Here is a 6401-nt window from a genome sequence, read left to right on the forward strand (position 1 = left end):
GCGGCGACCGACTCCCAGATTTGACCGCATTCACTGTTAGCCCCATTACGAGCCTCTCGCTCCGCGGTTCCACTGGCGTCTGGCAGCGGTAGGACACCGGCAAAGGGTCCGTGGATAAGTAGATTACGCTTTTTGCCACATCATATCCGAGAACTAAAGGTAGTCCCCTAAAGCTACAGATGTTTGAGGATTTTGCGGAACCCTGACTTTTTAGAACGGGGCTGAACAACCGCTTAAATCACTTATTTAGTCAGCCCGTGGCCATGTTATGTTTTCCCATTGTAGCCGAACCGGGAGCAGTACTGGCACCTGACGTAGGGGGTTCTTCCGGGTTGAATGGGAAACATGGCCACAGGCTGACTGAATAAGTGATTTAAACGTTTTTTTCAACCCCGTTCTAAAAAGTTAGGGTTCCGCAAAATCCTCAAACATCTGTAGGTTTAGGGGACTGTCTTTGGTTTTTGGATAAGATGTGGCAAAAAGGGTAATCCATGGATCCTTTGCCAGTGTTCTACCGCTGCCGCCAGCCAGCCAGTGGAACCTCATCTCGGAGGGAGAGGTTCGTAATGGGGCTAGCATTCACTGCATGTAAAGCAGTGGTTCTCAATCTTTTTCATGAAAAGATATGCCAGGAACCCCCCATAAGAGAAGATTTTGACGGCTCTAGCAGTGATTCTCAACCATTTTAATTTCAAGGACCCTCAGTTTGACGTGCATTTAGAGCAGCGCTACTCAACCCGCGGCCCCAACGCAGCGTCTTGGCAGCCCCTCATGGTAAAAAACAAACAACAAAAAAAAGCACAGGATAAAAATATACATTTCCGTTCAAATATATGGGTTGCTACATTTTTTTTCAAAAACAAACATCAATTGTTACAGGTATAATGCATAGTTTTCTATGCATTTCGGTTTTTTTGGGGGGTTTGACCCCCATTTTTTTAGGTGTCCCTTATTTCAATCTGTGGGAGTTGGCAACCCTAACCTTGCCATACCTTTGCTTTTGCTGAACTGATGCCACTAGACATACACACAAAATAAACAGGTACAGGGAAAAGAATATGATGTCAAAATGTGCATTTTCTTATAACAATAACAATGCGTAGTGTGTGTTACAAAATCGAAAAATCCAAAATAGGACCGTCATTTTTAGCTTGTGGCCCCTTGGACTTTTGGTATTTTGCTGAGTGGCCCCTGAGCCATCTTAAGTTGAGTAGCCCTGATTTAGAGGCTACGGACCCCCATTTAATGGCATTTATATCATGGGACCCCAATTTATATAGTAAAATCAAGGTTAATTTAACTCTGAGAGTGTACAAATGCAACCAAATGGACCCGTTAGGGTTAGGGTTAGGAGTTACAAACCCATAAGGATCCCTAACTATCCATCATTTAGCTGCATGGGGACCCCCTGGAACTCCTTCAAGGGCCCCTGGGGGTCCCTGACCCTGAACCCCACTTTGAGAACCAATGATGTAAAGTTTGACAGAGCGTAGTTCCCACCAGCTCTCATTAATAAATATAGCTATTGTAAATAAGTAATCTCATTAACGACTTTATTGTGTGTGTGTGTGTGTGTGTGTGTGTGTGTGTGTGTGTGTGTGTGTGTGTGTGTGTGTGTGTGTGTGTGTGTGTGTGTGTGTGTGTGTGTGTGTGTGTGTGTGTGTGTGTGTGTGAACTGATCGAGAGTTTAAACAAATGTGTTTTCTCAGATCACAGTACACCAGCTTTTGTGGTCATCAACTCCCTTCAGAAGTTCTGAAATACAGAGAGTGGCCACTAGCAGCCTAATACCACCTGGCTGTTCAGACATAATATTGTAATAGCATGAAGCCAGTTGGGAATTCCTTTCACAAGAATTGGTTATCATCAGTATATCAAATGAAAAACTGTGATTTAGAATTACTTTGGAATGGAGACAGTCACTGAAACATGCTGATTCTGGTTTGTGAGAGCTTTCATATTAACAGAGATCTGTAAAACACGCACGCACGCACAACCTCCTGGTGCTGAGGTTGGATGTTTGTTAAATGTGTTTGTTTAAACTCAGCACTCAGCACCTCACCACACAAAACGCATTGTGCATGCTCCTCATTTCCAACATTTGATGAAAAAAAAAAATCTTCATATAAATTGAACATGAATGACACTGATGTGATTAAATGAAAGAGAACTGGTCCACTCGCTGTGGAAGCACCGGGGATGCGGGCATGTGCCAGACACATTGCTGAGCTGTGTAGAGACAATGCAGAAGAGAGACAGTGAGCACTTTTCACCCATTTTGAGTAGGAACAAACTTTTAACAAACGTTCAAAAAATGCATCAAACATTTCAGATGTTTAGAACATTTCAAACATTTTCAGAAATACTGAAAACTAGAAAAAGTGCTCCTCGGAGCACAGGTCTCCGCCTGGTCAGGTAGGATAGTGTGGGGCAGCAATGTTTGGAATACGCCAATCAGGCTTGAATGTGAAAAATCTGGGGGATCGGACGGATCCGTCTTGATCAGTTGACTATAGCGATCATGTGTACCGATTTGCGTGATGTTTGGATAAAATCTGAAGGAGCAATATAATTTTTTTTTAAATATAAGTTGGCCTCCTGGTGGCGCTATGATAGGGCAATGTTGAAAGGGTGGCATTTGTTCGCCAACGTAGTGCAAATGAGCGTGCGAAGTTTCACCGCAATCGGACGCTGCGTTCATGATTTGCAACATTTTGTTCAAAACAGGCCACTCCTGCAAACTTTAGATGTCAATCTTAGCCAATCAGGATGGAATATGAAAATCTAACAGATCCGTCTTGATCACATTACTATAGAGATCATGTCTACCGATTTGCGTGAAATTTGGATGAAATGTGAAGGAGTAATATAAAAAAAAAAGTTTTATATAAGTCGGCCTCCTGATGGCGCTATAAAAGGCAGATGTAAAAAATGCAGGGCAAAGGTTTTTCCCTGACCTCTGGGGAGTGCACATACAAAATCTTACACAGATCAGTGCAGTTATCGGTAAAAACAGTAATCGGCATGTTATAGCACCACCATGAGGCTGATTTGAAAATGTTCAAGTGGCATTTCTTCCTTGGCATAGTGGGAATGTGCGTGCAAAATTTCACGGAAATTGCAAGCTGTGTTCATGATTTGAGGCATTTTGTTCAAAACGGAGCACTTCTGCAAACTTTGGAAGCCATTTTAGCCAATCAGGATGGAATACGAAAAATCTGAATGACCCATTTTGTGTAATGACTATAGAGATACTGTGTACCGATTCGCGTTACGTTTGGGCAAAATCTGTAGGAGTACTGTCAAAAAATGTGTTTTGCAAAAAGCAGCCTCCTGGTGGCGCTATAACAGGCCCATGTGAAAAATTGAGTGCAAAGGTTCTGAATTGGCATCCAGGGAGTGTGTGTGCACAGTTTCGCTGCTATCAAGCTAACGGTGCCGGAGATTACCTGTTCACAGACGGACACACACACACACACACACACACGGACACACACACACACACACACACACACACACACACACACACACACACACACACACACACACACACACACACACACACACACACACACACACACAGGCGGAGACAATAACAGATCCATAAAATACAATGATTAAACATTTAGCATGAGAAAGATGATCACTGATGTAGCTCAATAAAATTTAGCATGTCAACAGAAAAAAACAACACTGCAACAACTTTAATCTAACAAAATCTGTCTTAAACCCGTCCATCACTTCAAAGATGTAATGAGATTTGAACACCTGGCTGTTCACAAATCCTTTCAGTATTCATCTGTTGACTACATGCAAATGACAGAGGAAGAGAGTGTTTCTGGTTGGCTGCTTGTTTGAAGAGAATGGATGACTGGTTGTAGATTGTGTCTTATAGAGGATGAGTGGAATGGTTTCAGCCTGTGAGGCTTCTTGTATAGAAGGCTTTAGAGTTCCACTGAAGTACAGAGTATTGTGAACAGAGACATCAGATATCTTTCTGCAGCACCTGAACTGATCTTAGACCAGAAAATGGCCTTTTCTACAGCTTCACTCACTGCCCTGCTGTTGACCCTGAGTGGTAAGAGTTACTAACACATTAGACTACAAATATTCTGTTTGTATCTTTGATTTTCCTTTTTGGGAAGCAATGAGTGAGTTTGTCACATTTTTCTAAGTCAGTAAAGTTAAATATATCTTTGTCCACAGGTTTGGAGGCAGCTCTTGTTCTGACCCAGCCCAAGTCTGTCTCTGTGAACCTGGGAGAGAATGTGAAGATCTCCTGTACTGAAAGTGGTAGCAGCAGAGGCTATACTTTGTCCTGGTACCAACAGAAACATGGTGGTGTTCCAAAGTTTTTACTCATCACAGCTAGCACAAGAGCAAGTGGACTCCCCAGTAGGTTCTCTTACTCTGGTGCCTCAGGTGATAAAACTGAGTATCTGCTCATCAATGGAGTCCAGGCTGAAGATTCTGCAATGTACTACTGTGCTTGTGTAGGCTGTAGCGCAGACCACAGTGTTACAGTTCAGTGAGGAGCCCATACAAAAACCCTACAAACATGTTTAGAATGAACTAAAAGCAATGGAAGAGCAGAACCTGTTTGAGTTGTGTCAGGTAAAGTGATCATACATTAGACATGGGTTCAGAGTATATATTTAGTCAATTATCAGACTTTTCATGGATTTAAAGTTCTCACTTGTAGTGAGTGAAGCATGAAGAGAAACCATGAGCAGCAGATTACAGCACAGAGGTTTTTGTATGGAGACAAATCACTGTGTAGACACTGGCTTTGGTGGAGGGACTGAAGTCATTATTGGTAAGTCTGGCTTTTCTCAAGTTATTGAAAGTAATGTATGCAAAGGAAATGTAATTATATAAACAAATTAAAGTATTTGATTTGTATTTAAAATGTTATTTTCAATTTCAGATAAGCAAGTACAAAGAGAAAATAGTTCTATTGTGATTCTGTTGAGTAGTTTTATGTTACTATTGTTTTATTAACAATACCCAAGTATAGTTTTAACATTATAACACATTTGTATATCACACAACTTATGAATCTATTAGATGTCAAAAACATCTACTGAATGAAAATAATATTGGAATGAATACAAAAATGCAACAGACATTATTGTCATATCATGTCAATCATGGTGTAAGAGTGTGAGCAATTATTTTTATTTTTAATTTTGGTGCAAGCTAACCACTACTTGCTGTTCATTTTAGATAGAAAAACAAATATCAGCTACATCTACATCCAGCTTGAAATAAAGAAACTTTTTTCCGATAAATACGTTATTTATCTGGAAAAAGTGTCTTCATTACAAAATAACTACAACAAGAACATATTTTTTGTTGATTTTGTTTAGACGTTTTAATTGATTCAGCATTCATTTTTTTGATGACCGGAGACTCTGCCGACTCCATTGAGTCTCCTTCCGGATACTCCGCCGGTCATCAAATTATTGGCTCAGGAATGCGACAAAAACAAAAAAATCTCCATGAATTTAAGGCTTCATGGGGTGTGTAATTGATAGAAAATAAGTAATTTTTGGGTGAACTACTCCTTTAATGCTGTTTTATTAATAATATTCAAGCTGTAACATTATAATATGCTCAAGATGGTTGTGTATCAAATAACATAAAATAAAGCTCTGGATGAAATTAGCAATACACTATGTGGATTTTACAATATATGTTGATGAATCTATTAGATTGTAAATTTTAACAAAGTAATATTGGACTTAATTTCAAATGGAATAAAAAATATATAAATACATATATTTGTAATTGTAGAACGTAGTTTCTTCAACATAGTCAAACTGTTCCTTGCCCAGTTTTCAGTCTGTCAGTCAGAAACAGTGTTTTTACAGTAACCTTTAAGTGACATGTTGTTGTCATGTGTCCTCTCCTCTCAGCTCGTCCTCCGTCTCCCCCCAGTCTGGTCCTGATGGCTCCAGTCCAGCCTCCTCTCTCTGGGGACAGCAGTGCCACCCTGCTGTGCCTGGCCAAGGGCTACCACCCTGACGGTGCCACCCTGTCCTGGTCTGAGGACGGAGCCTCTGTGACGGGCACCCAGGTCCACACGGGCCAGTCCCAGCGCCAGCCTGATGGCACCTACACCCTCAGCAGCCATCTCACCCTGCCCTCCACACGCTGGCACTCAGGACGCAGCTTCAGCTGTCACCTGAGTCACTCAGCTCTCAGCAGCCCACTGAGCAAGAGTGTCAACAAGCAACAGTGTTCCCTCTGAGACAAGAAGAACACATCCATCTATTCTCTGCTGATGAGCAGAGAATAGATGGAGCATGAAAAAACACACATACAATTACAATAGTCTGCAATGTTATACAGCTTTACAGTCTATGTGATGATGATAGTCTCTTTTGAGGCTATATGGT

The 6401-nt window shown here is 41.2% G+C and overlaps 1 gene segment (V, D, J or C); it reads left to right on the top strand.

The window, feature by feature from the left end:
• Positions 1 to 3939: 3939 nt before the first annotated feature.
• LOC308073918 (immunoglobulin kappa chain variable 12-41-like) lies at positions 3940 to 6085 on the top strand. The segment is given in 4 exons: positions 3940 to 4078; positions 4207 to 4517; positions 4781 to 4816; positions 5919 to 6085.
• Positions 6086 to 6401: the final 316 nt, after the last annotated feature.

This window comes from Gymnoscopelus braueri (assembly GCF_963280865.1).
Source record: "Gymnoscopelus braueri genome assembly, chromosome: 19".
NCBI lineage: Eukaryota > Metazoa > Chordata > Actinopteri > Myctophiformes > Myctophidae > Gymnoscopelus > Gymnoscopelus braueri.